The following is a 17,475-nucleotide window of genomic DNA, read 5'->3' on the forward strand; positions in this document are numbered from 1 at the left end:
TTTCTCATATTTATTGTGAATCCATTTTTTTCTATCCTTGCACTTTTAATTGAGAAAGTATACATATCCATATTATGCCATAATTCTAATTATCTTCTTAATTCTAATAGATATTAGTGGCTTCTCTTAGGTTTACCAAGTATGCAATCATATCTTCTGCCAATAAAGATACTTTTAGATCTTTTTTTTTCAGTAAGCAATGAAACATTTCTTTTTTTTTTTTATTGAAAGAGCCTAAGAATGCATATTCCCCAGAGTCCATTCCAATACATTTAAGAAATCTCTTTTATTTTAGAAAGAGTGGAAGGTAGGCAGGAAGGGAGAGAGAGAGAGAGAGAGAGAGAGAGAGAGAGAGAGAGAGAGAGAGAGAGAGAGAGAAGAGAGAAAGAGAGAGAGAGAGAGAGAAAGTTGTTGTTCCACTTACTTATGTATTCATTGGTTGTTTGGTTGATTTCTTATATGTGCCCTGACTGGGGATCGAACCCACAACCTTGGTGCATCCATCCGGATGATGCTCTAACCAACTGAGCTACCAGCCAGGACTTAAGGAATCTCTTAAAAGCACCCCAGACACGGCGAACTGAGCTGGAGGCAAACGCCGCCCTACGCGAAGACAAGTGATGCATTGCATTTACGGGAATGATTCGGGGTCCCTCTAAAGCTGGAGGCTATACGTCAATACAGAGAAATGGTGGCGGGCGGTTTATCTAAGAGGCACAAATCAATCAGGTATGAAACCTCAGAGTTGTACCCGGCCGGCATGGCTCCATGGTTGAGCATCGACCTATAAACCAGGAGGTCACGGTTCGATTCCCGGTCAGGGCACATGCCCGGCTTGTGGGCTGGATCCCCAGTGTGGGCGTGCAGGAGACAGCCGATCAATGATTCTCATCATTGATTTTTCTATCTCTCTCTCCCTCTCCCTTCTGCTCTGAAATCAATGAAAACAATTAAAAATTTTAGGGGGGAAAAAAACACACGCAGAGGTGTAACTTAGATGGGCCTCGCTGGGCTCTCCCCATCGCAGTTGGATGCATGCCTTCAGGTGGCTCCTCAATGAAAATCCCAACACTTTCCTAAAACATCGCGATGGGACACCGCCCTGTGATGGCCAATGAGCCATAGTGCGTCTGCTGGGCGGGAATGCCGAGAAGTTCCCACGCTGTGGCTTATCTCCTTCCACACCTAAATTCATTTTCCGAAGAACTGAAAAAGACTCGTCAGGCCTTACGATAAAATGAGGGATGCAGCCCTAACCGGTGTGGCTCAGTGGATAGAGCGTCGGCCTGTGGACTGAAGGGTCCCAGGTTCGATTCCTGTCAAGGGCATGTACCTTGGTTGCGGGCACATCCCCAGTAGGGAGTGTGCAGGAAGCAGTGGATAGATGTTTCTCTTTCATTGATGTTTCTAACTCTCTATCTCTCTCCCTTCCTCTCTGTAAAAAAAAAGAAAATCAATAAAATATATTTAAAAAAAAAAAAAAGAGGGATGCAGCCCTGACCGGTTTGGCTCAGTGGATAGAGCATCGGCCTACGGACTGAAGGGTCCCAGGTTCGATTCCAGTCAAGGGCACATGCCTGGGTTGCGGGCACATCCCCAGCAGGGGGTGTGCAGGAGGCAGCTGATCGATGTTTCTCTCTCATCGATGTTTCTAACTCTCTCTCCCTCTCCCTTCTTCTCTGTAAAAAAATCAATAAAATATATTTTTTTTAAAAAAAGAGAGAGGGATGCGGCATTTAAGTAGGATGGGAATTGAATCCCGAGTCTTCCCAGAGAAGTGATTAAAACGCACGCTGTCCTCTGTTTGCTGCTGAAGATAAACAGCGAGACGCACCTACCCGGGACGCGGCTGTTGGTGCAAATGCAGGAGCCTGCGACTGTCTCCGAGGGATTATGTAGCCGACGGCCCCGCACAGTGTCGCCTGCAGCAGCTCTCGGTGAACTGCTTGTTTGCACGCTCCGAACCCCTTCAGTGTGCGCGCTGCCAGGCTCCCAGCTCCACCGGCTCAGCTGAGAGCTTATGGAATTAAGGGCCCCAGAGTCCTGCTATAAGCGAGAGGCTTGGCTTACTTGCAAAAAGAAAACTATTTGAGGCAACGAAAACGAGCACCTTACTCTATCTGGAATGTACTGTGGGTTTTTTTTTGTTTTGTTTTGAGGTTTTTTAAATATATTTTTATTGATTTCAGAGAGGAAAGGAGAGAGAGGGAGAGAGAGAGAGAAACATCAGCGACGAGAGAGAATCATGGATCAGCTGCCTCCTGCACGCCCCCTACTGGGGATCAAGCCTGCAACCCGGGCAAGTGCCCTGACCAGGAACCAAACCGTGACCTCCTGGTTCATAGGTCGACGCTCAAACCACTGAGCCACACTGGCCGGGCTCTGCTATATTATTCTAACGCTTCAAATATTAGCAGACCAAATGAAGCAAATTAATGACAGTGTTTTCCAGCATAAGAATACATTTATTAAACGTTGCTTTCATGTTGGCATCTCCATTTGGGGATCTCTCTGGTTTTTTCTCTCCAGGCCAGTGGTCGGCAAACTCATTAGTCCACAGAGCCAAACATCAACAGTACAACGATGGAAATTTCTTTTGAGAGCCACATTTTGTAAACTGAAACTTCTTCTAACGCCACTTCTTCAACATAGACTCGCCCAGGCCGTGGTATTTGGTGGAAGAGCCACACTCCAGGGCCAAAGAGCCGCATGCGGCTCGCGAGCCGCAGTTTGCCGACCACGGCTCCGGGCGAAGGAATGGAAACTCTGCGTCTGCAGGGCCAGCATTTCGAAGGAGAACATATTCCTGACGGCGTGTGAGGTTTTGCACCTGCAATTATTTTGGGCTACCAAATTGGCTTCCCAATAATGGCCCCTCTAAACAGCTCATTGTAGCTGCTGTTAGCAACTTGTGGGTGTAATGAGCTGCTTGCCCTTAATCTTCCTGGAAAGCCCGATTCCCCCTGTAATTAGTCAGTTGTGGATGCTGTTACTTTCCTAAGAAGGGGAAGCCTGGATGATCTCCCTTAAGATTCCTCAGATGAAGTCTTTCCATTTGAATCTCAATTCATGGCAAGTGGGAAAAGATTCCGAGGGTCCAATGGTTTGGAGGTGGTTTTACTCTCCCTATGTGTCTCCTAGAGGCTACAAAGCAAACAGGTGCTGGAGGGAGATCTCGACCATAGAAATCGATTCTTTTCATCTACAAATTGTTAAATGGCAGCATTATTTTTCTTTTCAAAACTGTGCTCTTCGTGCCCGGCCGGCGTGGCTCAGGGGTTGAGCATCGACCTGTGAACCAGGAGGTCACGGTTCGATTCCCGGTCAGGGCACATGCCTGGGTTGCGGGCTCGATCCCCAGTAGGGGGCGTGCAGGAGGCAGTCGATCAGTGATTCTCTCTCATCACTGATGTTTCTATCTCTCTCTCTCTCCCTCTCCCTTCCTCTCTGAAATCAATAAAAATATGTTGAAAATTGGGCTCTTCAGGGAATATAGGCCATAATATTGTGATAACTGCATGGTGACAGATGGTAACTAGACTTAGGTGGTAATTACATTGGAAGGTATATAAATGTTGAATCACTGTGTTGTACACCTGAAACCAATACACTATTGTATGCCAAATCTACTTAAAAAAAACACATTAAGTGCATTGCAAGAAAAAATTATATTCCTACTAAAAATATATATAAGATATTTAAGGTACTTACATAACAAATTCCTGCTGTAATGGGCCTCAACATTTAGGAAGTTTCTTTATACGGTGGATTTCTGAAGCTTCATAAAATCAGAGGCAGAACACCTTATGGTCTGAGTTAAACCGTTAGCTCTCTCCTATGCAAAGTGGGGGGCTGTGGGCATGCTGTTTAGCATCACTAACCTCAGTGTTCTCCTCCATAAAATGGGAACACGGAGCCCTCTGTCTTTCCAGGTTGTTGTAAACATTGCACAAATGCATAGTGTTCTGAACGCTTTATAATACTTCTGGTTCTGACTGCCGCAGGTGAAATTCAGTTCTTTGCTCGCATTGCAAAGCATAGCGTCTTCCATGTATAATGTTGAAATGGGATTCTGATATTTACTCTTCAAATGGGGGCTCCCATAAAATTCTTTCTAGGCATCACCTGTTTCTCTCCTGTGAGTTTTTATACTTTTAGTATTTTTTTAAAGCATGAATATTTTTTAAATGTATTTTTATTGATTTCAGAGAGGAAGGGAGTGAGAGAATCATCGATCCGCTGCCTCCTGCACGCCCCCTACTGGGGATCGAGCCCGCACCCGAGCATGTGCCCTTGACCAGAATCGAACCTGGGACCCTTCCGTCTGCAGGCTGACGCTTTATCCACTGAGCCAAACTGGCTAGGGGAAAAAAGCATGAATTTTTTTTTTTAAAGCATGAATATTTTTAATGGCAAATTTTAGTGGAGCATAATTAATTTTAACATACTATCCTGACATGGTAGTTAATATAGATGTATTATTGTAACGTATTATATATAGAAATGTGAACTTGTGTTATATGAGTAGCATCACTCCCTGTAAAGTTACAAAGGATTCTTAGAATTCTGACCCTGAGAGCATCTTCATGGGTCAAATGCTCATCCTGTATAATAAAAGCCTAATATGCAAATTGTCCCCTCGACTGGGAGTTCCACCAGGGGGCGGGGCCGGCTGGTCAACTGCCCCTGGCCCCTCCCCCTGGCTGGCTCCACCCCCAGTTGGCCCCCTCCCCCAGCCGGCCCCACCCCCAATCGGTCCCCCTCACCCCAATTGGCCAGCCAACCTCCCACGTCCCCTCCCCCTGGCTGGCCCATGCACGAATTCATGCACCGGGCCTCTAGTATCCAAGAAAGAGCAAGAGAGGCTGACCACAGGACCCTGGCTTCCACTACAAGTGTAGCCTGTTGGTGTTAATGCTCCCACCAGCGTTTCTCCATTATTTACCAAGAAAAGAAAAACTCTAAGGCCGGGGTCGGCAAACTGCGGCTCGCGAGCCACACGCGGCTCTTTGGCCCCTTGAGTGTGGCTCTTCCACAAAACACCACGGCCTGGGCGCCTCTATTTTGAAGAAGTGTCGTTAGAAGAAGTTTAAGTTTAAAAAATGCGGCTCTCCAAAGAAATGTCCATCGTTGTCCTGTTGATGTTTGGCTCTGTGGACTAATGAGTTTGCCGACCACTGCTCTAAGGTGTTCTGGGATCGTTTGAATTTTAGCTATAAGCTATAACACTGCCGGGTTTGGCCATAGATTTTTTTCTCTGCTTCCAAAACTATATACATCCTGCTTATCATGTGAGCGTTTGCATGTCTGTGCATGTGCGTGTGCGTCTGTGATTGTGTGTGTGCATCTGTGTGTGTGCATGTGCGTGCACGTGTGTGCATGTGTGTGCGTGTGTGTGTGCATGTTTTGTGTGCATGTGTGCGTGCGTGGATGTGTGAGTGAATAATGTTGTCATAAAGTAGACAGGAGGCTTTGGGAGCTCGAAGCAATATCTTCCCACTAAACCGCTTTATTGCTGCTATTCCCTCCCTCCCGGGCATGCAGTCAGCTGAGACCAGGCCAAATTGGCAGTGATTTTCCAAAAGCCCGTGATCCCTGGCAGTCGCCGGCCAGGTTTCTCTCCCAAACAGCCCTCCCCGGGTGCGGCTGCGGTGTGCCTGGGCTGGGTCGGGAGGCAGGACCCACGCACATGTCCATCTCCAAGTCACACTGGGAAGGCATTCTCTAGCCCCGCCCCCGGGGGTTCCAGAGTGACAGCTGTCCTTCCCGAGTCTCTGACTTCTGAGGAGCAGCTGGAAGGAAGAGGCCCTTTGGTGGCCAAGGGGTTCCGTTGCTGACACAGTTGTTCTACAAAAAAAAAATAATAATAATAATTTGGGGAGATGCGCCTGGGCTGTCGGGAAGCAGATCTGAAATAATTGCAGCCGGGGCTGCTGATCGCGGGCGGGCAATCGTCCTGAGCGACGTTGCAACCCGGGGAAAAAATGGGAACGAAAATGAACAGTGACAGGAGCGGGGCAAACAAGCCGTAAATTCGATAGCGGGTCCTGAAATACAGACTAACCCAATAAGCGCATGCTGCCGTTATTGTATTAATATCGTTAAAATAGCATCACATTTTTAAAAAATGGGATGAAGGTGGAGGGACACTGTTTTTAGCGGTCATTCCCGCGCGGCGTGGCTTCGAGGCAGACGATGTTTTTTGTTTTTTTTTAAGCCCCTGAAACTCTGACTTAGCGCAGGGAGGAGCCAGGCTTGGACACAGAGGAAATCCAGAGGGGATCACGTTTCTGTCCTCTACAGAGGAGATGAAAATGGAACTGACCGTTATTTTATTTATTTTTTTAATATATTTTATTGATTTTTTACAGAGAGGAAGAGAGAGGGATAGAGAGTTAGAAACATCGATCAGCTGCCTCTTGCACACCCCCCACTGGGGATGTGCCTGCAACCAAGGTACATGCCCTTGACCGGATTCGAACCTGGGACCCTTGAGTCCGCAGGCCGACGCTCTATCCACTGAGCCAAACCGGTTTTGGCTGGAACTGACCATTATTGAAGGTGTTTGTGGTTTGCTTGGTTTGGTTTGTGGTTTTGGGTTGTTGTTTTTTTTAATTGCAGACAAGGAGAGGGAGATAGAAACATCAGTGATGAGAGAGAATCATCCATCGGCTGCCTCCTGCCCGCCCCCTACTGGGCATCAAGCCTGTAACTGGGGCTTGTGCCCTGACCGAGAATCGAACCGTGACCTCCTGGTTCACAGGTCGATGCTCAACCACCGAGCCACGCCGGCCGGGCAGCGTTACTACTTCAAATAGGAGAAACAGACACACAGAGTTCCTGACTCTAGTTCAAGTTGGTGCAGCCTGCTGGACACATACACACAAGGTGTCCCGCACGCTTGCTCAGGTGTCTGAAAATGTGACGGTGGCCTTGATGGGTGCCCTGATGGGGGCTAAATAAAACACTCTTGAACCCAGAACCCCCTATTTGTCTCATTTAAACACAACCAACAGGGTATACAATTAGTCGTTTGTGTAAGTTTCAGGAATTCATATGCGATTTACCAAGAATAATTTCTCAATATTTTTAATTTATTTTATATTATTTGTTAATCTCTCATCCAAGGATATTTTCCCATTGATTTTTTAAAATATATATTATACACAGAGGAAGGGAGAGGGATAGAGAGTTAGAAACATCGATGAGAAACATCGATCAGCTGCCTCCTGCACACCCCCTATTGGGGATGTGCCCGCAACCGAGGTACATGCCCTTGACCGGAATCGAGCCTGACACCTTTCAGTCCGCAGGCCGACGCTCTATCCACTGAGCCAAACCAGTTAGGGCCCATTGATTTTTAGAGAGAGTGGGAGAAAGAGGGAAAGACAGAGAGAAACATCGATGTGAGAGAAACACATCGATCAGTTGCCTCCTGCACACACTCCAACCAGGGCTCAGGCCAGGAAGGAGCCTGCAACCAAGGTACATGCCCTTGACCAGAATCGAACCTGGGACCCTTTGGTCCACAGGCCTACGCTCTATCCACTGAACCAAACTGGCTAGGGCTTCCCCCTATTTTTAATCGCCTCCTGGCCAGCCTGTAAGTCACAGCCCCGGGCTCCCCACCAGCTAGCTGCACATTTCATTTCCAAGTCTCCCTCCCCCTCTGTCCCTATGTGATGGGCTTTCATTCTGGACAAGGCGTCAGAACCTGACTTAACAGGGCCTGGGGTGGGGTGGCCAGCGCTCTCCCTGCTGGGAGTCCCGGGGTCCGGCCCGCCTCGCTCAGAGGGGTGACAATAGAATCTAAAGCCGCCCGCTCATCAGCTCAGGTCTAAAGGGATTTGTTCAGTGTCAAGGCCTTGGGCTCCTGAGGTCACTTTGTGCTCTTGTGGGGGCGCTAGGGAGAGAGAGACAGAGAGAGAGAGAGAGAGAGAGAGAGAGAGAGAGAGAATGTGCCAGCAGGCACCTGTATTTTAATATATTTTTATTTATGTCAGAGAGGAAGGGAAAGAAAGAGAAACATCCATGAAGAGAGAGAATCATGGATCGGCTGCCTCCTGCACGCCCCCCCACTGGGGATCGAGCCCGCCACCCGGGCATGTGCCCTTGACCCGAATGGAACCCCGGGACCCTTCAGTCCGCAGGCTGACGCTCTACCCACTGAGCCACACCGGCCAAGCCACACAGGTGCATGTTGCAGCCCCGTGAACTCCTCAGCTGCTGTCGGGCAAGCCCAGAGCCTCTGCGGAGGCCGTGCCATCAGCCCGGGGAGGCCCCTGCCGGTCGCTGGGGACGCGGGCTGTGCAGCTCCAAACTCGCCAGGGCCCCTGCCGGAGAGGAGAGGCCGATGGAAATCAGCGGCGTGTCAGGGCCTGTCGGAGCGCGGGGCGCAGACATAAAACACGCGGAAACATCAATAAGCAACACGCCGCTGACAGCTCGGAGACATCGCCGCTGACAAGCAGAGAAAGGGGGTGAGGTGAGGGCCCCGGGGGGACCTTTCAAATGCCTAACAGGCGGCGGAAAGGCCGGCGGGGCTTTGGGGAGGCAGGGGGGACGACAAGATAAAGTCTGTCAGGTTATCACCTGGTTGGAGGTGGGTCCCTCCTGGCGAGGCCGGGGGGGTGAGGCAATGACAGGACCTCGCTCGCTCCCCCCCCCTCACCCCCCCCACTTCCCAGTGGTTCCCAGAACCCAGCTGTAGTGGTAAGGTTGCCCAGACAACGTTAGTTCCTGCAAGAAGAGATTTTTTTTTTTTTTAATGTTAAAAAGCGGGAGGAAAAAAAAAAAGCAAGGCAGAGAAATGTGCGAGGGAGAGAATTCTGCTATTCTGCTTCCAGCTACAATGTACAGAAATCAAAAAGGATTAACAAGGCTTTTTTTCATTTAATTTCCTGAACACCAGCAGCCTTTGTTACGAGATCAGAGATATTGCTATTTATTGAATTTTTAATATGATCGTTATTAAAAGGCGGCGCACATGTTTCGTTTCCCCCTCTCTTTCCTTTCCTTTCTTTGTTTTTTTTTTTTTTTTTAAACAGGCACGGGTATAAAAATCAAAGGCCGGTAATGAAGCATGATGGTTGGATTTCCGTGGTTTTATAATATGTGGGAGGATTCGGTGTATAGGCAGCTATAGTCCATCTTTAAAATTTTATAAAGAAAAGAGATCAAAGGCCCTCTCGCCTCTTGAATGGGTCTGGGCCTTACAGTGAAAGACGTGGTCGTTCTGTGGTGAGCCTTCCAATATTTCAGGCAGCCAGGGGTCATTTGAAACGTGTCTTCTGGCCCTGACCGGTTTGGCTCAGTGGATAGAGCGTCGGCTTGCGGACTGAAAGGTCCCAGGTTCGATTCCGGTCAAGGGCATGTACCTTGGTTGCGGGCACATCCCCAGTGGGGAATGTGCAGGAGGCAGCTGATCGATGTTTCTCTCTCATCGATGTTTCTAACTCTCTATCCCTCTCCCTTCCTCTCTGTAAAAAATCAATAAAATATATTAAAAAGAAACATGTCTTCTGGTCCAGTATGATCCATTGATAAGAAAGCAAATGAGCCCTGGCCGGTGTGGCTCAGTTGGTTGGAATGTCATCCCATTGACCAAAAGGTTGCTGGTTCGGTTCGATTCCCGGTCAGGGCACATGCCCAAGTTTCCGGTTCGATCCCCTGGAGAAGTGTGTACGAGAGACAGCCCATCGTTGTTTCTCTCTCACATCTATGTTTCTCTCTTTCTCCCTCTCCCATTCCTCTTTCTCTTAAAAAAGAAAAAAAAAGAATAAAAGGGCAAATGAAAGAAAAGGGCAATGATTTAGACTCCGATCCATCCCTGGTGGTGGCCCCTGTAGGACACATGTCCTTCCATATGCAGAGTTTGGCTGATTTCTAAGGAAGCTGTGTTCATTCAGAAGGTTGATGCGCCCTAGCCAGTTTGACTCAGTGGATAGAGCATTGGCCTGGTGACTGAAGGGTCCCGGGTTCAATTCCAGCCAAGGGCACATGCCGGATTGCAGGCTTGATCCCCAGTGAGGGGCGTGCAGGAAGCAGCTGATCAATGATTCTCTCTCATCATTGATGTTCCTATCTCTCTCTCCCTCTTCCTTCCTCTCTGAAATCAATAAAAATATATTTTTTAAGTGATATTGGGCACTGGCCGGTTTGGCTCCGTGGATAGAGCGTCGGCCTGCAGACTGAAGGGTCCCGGGTTCGATTCCGGTCAAGGGCATGTGCCTTGGTTTTGGGCACACCCCCAGTAGGGGGTGTGCAGGAGGCGGCTGATCGATGTTTCTCTCTCATCGATGTTCCTAACTCTCTATCCCTTTCCCTTCCTCTCCGTAAAAAAATCAATAAAGTATATATATATTTTTAAATGATATTGGATAGCCAGCACCTTTGTATGTGTTACGTTCTCCGGCTCTTACAACGATCAGAAGAGAAAGGAAGTATTTTAGCTCCATTTTCCACATCAAAACCTCAGCCACGAAGAGTTCCAGTTGCTCCCCAATGTCCCACGGCAGTGTCCCTCGCTCTTTCGCACCATGAGCCGTGGAGATCGCGGGGACCTGGAAGGAAGCCGTGCCCGGTGACAGAGGACGAGAAGGACATGGGACACTCAGGGTCTGAGCCAAGATCCCCACCCCTGGCCGTGGGCAGAGCCATCAACACCCACCCAGCCCTGGCCCCTCAGCGGCCCAGAGTCTCTGCTTCCTTGGTTCCTAAGACGGGAAGACTTCCCCTTGTTTGTTGAGTCAACCGCAACTTCACCTGCAGCGGGAGACCCCGGGAGGCACAGTCCTGGGTCCTCTCATCTCCTGTCTCCTTTGCTGGTTGCCTGGGAAACCTGCATGACAGGCACCTCACACCCTGGCCCGCGTGAGAGCTGGACCAGCGCTTGGTGAACCAGCTCTGGGCAATGCTCTCCAGGTTGGCAACCCCTTGCACTCCAGTTTGGAGCGTGTCTGGAAGCATTTTTAGCTACACAACCCCAAATCCTGCCGTCTGGTCATTTACCGGGTTGTCAGCGCAAAGCCCAACTCAAGCCCTGGGGCCTGGCCTGTGGAACACGACCGGAAGTCATCGGGGGCGGGCTCCGTGACCATTCATCCATGCACCTGCAACCTCTGAGGCATCGGCTCAAAGTCGAAATCTAATCATCAGGGCAGTGTTTGTTTTTGGAGAACCCCATGTTCCCTGAATCTCCTAATGCACGCCCCAATAAAGGGGCTTTTAGCCCTGCCTGGTATGGCTCAGCGGTTGAGAGTCGATCCAGGAATCAAGAGGTCACGGGTTTGATTCCCGGTCAGGGCACATGCCCGGGTTATGGGCTCCATCCCCAGTGTGGGGCATGCAGCCAATCAGTGATTCTCTCTGATCATTGATGTTTCTCTCTCTCTCTCTCTCTCTCTCTCTCTCTCTCTCTCTCTCTCTCTCCCCCCCCCCCTTCTGTTTTCCTCTCTGAAATCAATAAAAATATATTTTTAAAAAGGTTTTTAAAGTCATATATGTGGTTCATTATAAGTGTGATGATCATGAGGATTTTTTAAATGCCTGTTATCCCTTCTCTTATTAAAACAAACAACAACAACCACACTCTTTGGTGAACACCTACTATGTGTCAGGGACCATGCTGGATGCTGGGCTTTGCTGCTTACGTCTCCTTAAGGCCCTAGAGTGCATGGCGCTTATTGAGATAGAATTGCTCTTGGGGTGAATTGTGTAGCTGGGATGGTACTATCGTGAAGCAACAGGTTTTCTCATAATGAGGCCTATTTGATCATCCCAACCTTCGCCTCTTAGGTTCATGGGCAAATAATCACTCTGTTTCCCGGGTCCCATGCAAAGTCTTCTTCCAGAATTAGAGGAAATGAGCACTTTATTTGGAAATAGAGGAGTGGGAGTTCCATATTTATTTTCTAATCCTCACCCCAGGATATGTTTCCATAGATTTTTAGGGAGAGAGGGAGACAGAGAGAAACATCGATGTGAGAGAAAACACATCGATTGGCTGCCTCCTGCACGCGCCCCGACCAGGGCCCGGCCCGGGAAGGAGCCTGCAATGGAGGTACGTGCCTTTGACCGGAATCGAACCCGGGACCCTTTGGTCCACAGGCCGACGCTCTCTCTATCCACTGAGCCGAACCGGCTGGGGTGGGAATTCAATATTTATTTGTGCAGAAAATATCATCCTGGAAAAAAATTATAGTTGCCAACACTTTTCAGAAGGAAGGGAACCAGTGAGGTGGGTGATACCGACAGAAGCTGCTGTTCTGTATCATCCAGGCAATAATTCCAGATACTTAACATATTAAGTACATCCCATGATTTTTTCATTATCCCATCAAGTTTAATGATAATTTTTCATGTCTTAAATCTTGATGATCACATTTAATACTCTTCTCTCTCGATTTGGGTGAATGTATAGTTGCATATAATCAGGAGCTGAGTAAGGAAATAAAATCTAGGTAACTTGGGACATACAAATATTAAAACCCAATAATTCAGGCCTGGCCGGCGGGGCTCAGTGATTGAGTGTCAACCTATGAACCACGAGGTCACGGTTCGATTCCCGGTCAGGGCACATGCCTGGGTTGTGGGCCCGATCCCCAGTGTGGCACGTGCAGGCGGCAGCCGATCAATGATTCGCTCTCATCATTGATGTTTCTCTTTCTCTCTCCCTCTCCCTCCTTCTCTGAAATCAATAAAAATATATATATATTAAAAATCCAATAATTCAGTCTCAATGGAAACTCAAGCAAGCATGATGTGCAATGAATTCTACGTACTCTTTTCTCTCTATTTAACTTTGTCTATTTTGTTTTCTCATCACAGGGACACAGAGGAAGTGCTTGTTGCTTTCACACTCGGAAGGCTGGTGACCTTTGAACCCCGCCACCGTGAGGGTAAGTGCTCAGCATAAAAGGAGTCGCCCAATGAAAGGTAACTACTCTGGTAATCATTATGAAGTAATATTTTCAATATTGTTTTAGATCGTTGAGTTTGAATAGACGTCCTTGACTTTGGTTGACTTTTTACAACCGTCTCAAACCCAAGTTCTAGAGATAATATGTTGCCTTTTCCTCCTGATGTCGCTTAGAATCGTTGGGAAATCTCTGATCAGTTATTTGGGTCCTGACACATTAGGGCAGTTAGTATTGTCCAACTGCCCACACAGAGAATGTTTATGATTCTACAAGACGTGGGTGATGCCACAGTTCTGTGTGAATTCAGCTCTCTGGCCATCTTCCTATTGACTGTCTACATTTACTGAATAGGTGCCCGGCTGGCGTGGCTCAGTGGTGAGCATCTACCTATGAACCAAGAGGTCATGGGTTGATTCCCGGTCAAGGGCACATGCCCAGATTGTGGGCTCGATCCCCAGTAATGGGTGTGCAGGAGGCAGCCGATCAATGACTCTCTGTCATCATTGATGTTTCTCTCTCTCTCCCTCTCCCTTCCTCTCTGAAATCAATCAAAATATATTTTTTGAAAAACGTTTTTACACAGAGGAAGATCCAGAAAAATATGCCTGAATGATAGTAAAATCTATAATAATAAGAGGTTTTTTAAAAAGAAGAAGAACTCTACTGATTTTTCCCAACCTAGCCTGCTAAAAGAGCACTGAGAAGTGTCTTTTTATGTTTTATAAATAAACTAGAGGCCCAGTGCACGAATTCGTGCACCAGTGGAGTCCCTTGGCCTGGCCTCCAGATCGGGCCAAAACTGGCTTTCTGACATCCTCCGAGGGGTCCCAGATTACCATAGGGTGCAGGCCAGGCCGAGGGACCCCACCGGTGCACTATCAGGGTCAGGGAGAGATGCGCGAGGTTGGCCAGGAGGGGGAGAGACCGCAGGAGGGCTCCAGGGCATGTCCAGCCCATCTCGTTCAGTCCCTATCGGCTGGACCCCAGCAGCAAGCTAACCCACCGGTTGAAATGTCTGCCCCATGGTGGTCAGTGCATGTCATAGCGAGCGGTTGAGCTGCCTTAGCATATTATTAGCGTATTACGCCTTGATTGGTTGAACGAACAACCGGATGACCGGACACTTAGCATGTTAGGCTTTTATTATATAGGATGGACTCAAACGTCAAGTGGGGAAAGTAGACAGAGGGCGGCGGACACGTGAAGTGGACACGTCCAAGGTAACATGTAATCATCCTCACACGCGCTGCTTCAGGACCTCCTGTGTCTGTCAAAGTCAAGTTCACTGATCACTTCCCTTTCCGTTTATCTGACAACCAGCGCTATGTGTACGAGTGAGCGCAAGCGAACGGATTTCTCCTTCGCCTGCAGTTATTAGAAGATGCGCTTAAAACCCCTGATTGGAAACCGTCTGTGTCATGAGATACTGAGTTGGTCCTCAGCCCACTAACAAAAGCCTCTTTGGAGACACTTGATCCCGTGAAGCTACACTGCAGCCCATAACCTGCGCCGTCAATGAATTCTAACCCTTAGCCAGCTAGACCCCTATGCATGACTTCGCTTATAATGACAAATACTGAAAGATCGTCTACCTTTATAAATATTCTCAAATGTCTTGCTCTAGCCGGTTCGGCTCAGTGGATAGAGTGTCGGTCTGCAGACCAAAGGGTCCCAGGTTCGATTCCGGTCAAGGGCATGTACTTCAGTTATAGGCTCCTCCCCGGCCCGGGCCCTGGCTGGGGCTCATGCAGGAGGTAACCCGTCGATGTGTCTCTCTCACATCAATGTTTCTCTCTGTCTGTCCCTCTCTCTTCCACTCTCCCTGAAATCAGTGGGAAAAATATTCTCGTGTGAGGATTAACAAAACAACAACAAAAAACGTTCTTCTGCCCCTTGTCTGCGTAAGGATTATTTTGATCAAAGGTTATCAAATTCTAAGTCAGGTTCATTCTCTCGTTTTTATTATAGCGCATGGACCCATTTTTAATTAAAGCGGCCCGCATTGTAATAAGCTGGCAATGTGTTAGCATTCAGTTAATGAGCTTTGAAAAGAACCATATTCCCATATTCATACAACCTCCTCTGCCTTTTCCCTTTTAAAATGATACAAAGATAATTATTTGAGAAAAGGCAACTCCAAAAGCAGGAGTTTCAGCCCTCGCTGGTTTGGCTCAGTGGATAGAGCGTCAGCCTGCGGACTGAAGGGTTCCAGGTTCGATTCCGACCAAGGGCACATGCCCAGGTTGCAGGCTTGGTCCCCAGTAGGGGGTGTGCAGGAGGCAGCTGATCAGCGATTCTCTCTCATCACTGACGTTTCTGTCTCTCTCTTCTGCTCCCTTCGTCTCTGAAATCAATAAAAATACCTTTTTTAAAAAAATCAGGAGTTTCAAAACCAAGAGCTAATGCATGACTTCCCTTTTGGCAAACCCACAAAGGTGCAACCTACCTTCATGGACATCCTCAAATCCCTCGTGAAGTGGAGACTACACAACCTGTCAGAAATGAGACCACCATTGTCCCGTGGGAATTGTTCAGCTCAACAGGCTGAGGTTTTCTGGAAACTTCCATTTGCGCCATCTTCCCCTTATGATCATTTGGCATTAATTCTACCTCTTCGTGCCTGTCCCCTTTTTCGCGGAAGGCATACCTCGTGCAGTCTTTCTCGATGTTTGCAATGCATCGGGCCCATTGAATTTGCTTTCGCTTCAACTCGGGTACCTGGGATGGATTTTCAATGGGGTCCTGACTGAGTTTTCTCTTGGTATGACTCCGGGATATTTCACACGATCTAAATTTCCTTTGTTCCCCTCTCCCTCTCACGAGAGGGTGAAATCGCCTCGCGATATTCCATTTTCCCGTTGCATTTCTTTGATGTGGCGTTATCTTATTCCCTCCGCGGTGGACGTCCTCTCAGGCAGTAATCTCTTTTTCTCTGCAACAAAAGAATCCGGACTTTTTCATTAAAGTCCAGTTGAGCAAAACGCAGCCATCTGTTTGACTCTGTGTCTCCATGTCACGTGGCTTGGATGAGAGAACAGACGCCCGATGGATTGTAATTGGGCGGGCACCCAATGTCTTCACCTCAGCGCCATGTAGGTGGGTAGCTGGCCCTGGCCCAGGGTTAGCCCTAATGGGTGAAAACCAGGGACCTTGAGCCACGGCGATCTCTTTGCTAGGCTGTGTCTCCGTTAGAGGTTGAGGCGGGGCTCTGTCTTTCTGGCAGCTGCCATTCAGTTCTGCTTCCAGACACCTGTCTCCGTCCCCCTGTCCCTTCTGAGGACCCTCGCCCTCGGGGCTCCCTCTGTTCTCTCCAAACTCCACTCGGGGGTGTTGGAGTTTCCCACTTCTGGTTTCACACGTCCTCCAGGCTGCTCCCGAGACCTGGAAGAACGCCTTGCCTTTGAAGCGGGGCCCCCTCCCCTCGCTCTGAATCCCACCTCCGGGACAAAGCCCTCTTTATGCGTTCTGTGGCCTTGGGAGTGGTGTGTGGGGAAGTGGGGAATGAATGTCTCCGCATATGTGGCTGGGGGGGCGGGGGAGAGAGAGTGGGGGGTGAGAAAATAGAATGGGTAATTGGATTGGGAACAAACAGGCTCATTATCCCAACTCAGGACACCAAAACATGAAGTTCAAGTCAATGGGCCATGTATCACTTCGCTCTGTAATATATTTGCAAATCCGACAATGGGAGGGGTAGGTAGGAGACTTGGTTTGATTTGGGTCCAGCCCCTTCCGCCCAGGACTGGCCAAGCAACGCCGAATGCAGCAACTACCCACCACCTCTCCCAGAGAGAGGGGCGAAATGGCGCTATTTTTTATTTTTTTAAATATACTTTTATTGACTTCAGACAGGAAGGAAGAGGGAGAGAGAGATAGAAACATCAACGATGAGAGAGACTCATGGATCGGCTGCCACCTGCACGCCCCCTACTAGGGATCGAGCCCACAACCCGGGCACGTGCCCTTGACTGGAATCGAACCTGGGACCCTTCAGTCCGCAGGCCGGCGCTCTATCCACTGAGCCACACCGGCTAGGCCGGCACTATTTTTTAGTTAGAAGAAACCTTGGAGGACATGGGAAGAGCCTCCAGTTGGTCCACAGGAGGGTAACCTAGCAGAACCTGGAAACTCTTCCAAACCCAGCAAAGGTCACAGGCCCATTTGTACCAGAACTGGGGTCAGCATTCTGTTTTGGCTCCCGAATCCAGACACGGTCATTGTCTGTGCTTTAACCAAAAGAACTAGGTGAGATTAGATTTACCCTGTGATTCACCTTGGCATCCATCCGCTACTGGCAATCTTAGGGTTAACACTGGCCTCCTGGTTAATGGTTAAGCTTTCATTAAGTTCCACAAGAGCCTAGCCTGGCCGATGTGGCTCAGTGGTTGAGCATCGACCTATGAACCAGGAGGTCACGGTTCAATTCCCAGTCAGGGCACGTGCCCGGGTTGCAGGCTTGATCCCCAGTGTGGGGCGTGCAGGCGGCAGCCGATCACTGATTCTCTCTCATCATTGATGTTTCTCTCTCTCTCTTTCCCTCTCCCTTCCTCTCTGA

At 48.7% G+C, this 17,475-nt stretch overlaps 1 long non-coding RNA gene across 2 annotated transcripts in view; it reads left to right on the top strand.

The window, feature by feature from the left end:
- LOC307094882 overlaps positions 1–17,475 on the top strand; it is a 247,968-nt gene that overhangs the window by 99,252 nt on the left and 131,241 nt on the right. For both annotated transcript variants that reach the window (XR_013813138.1, XR_013813139.1), the window contains exon 6: positions 12,829–12,899. This is a non-coding gene — a long non-coding RNA (uncharacterized lncRNA). The remainder of the gene's footprint in view (positions 1–12,828; positions 12,900–17,475) is intronic.

This window comes from Cnephaeus nilssonii, assembly GCF_951640355.1.
Source record: "Cnephaeus nilssonii genome assembly, chromosome: 24".
In the NCBI taxonomy this organism is placed as follows: Eukaryota; Metazoa; Chordata; class Mammalia; order Chiroptera; family Vespertilionidae; genus Cnephaeus; species Cnephaeus nilssonii.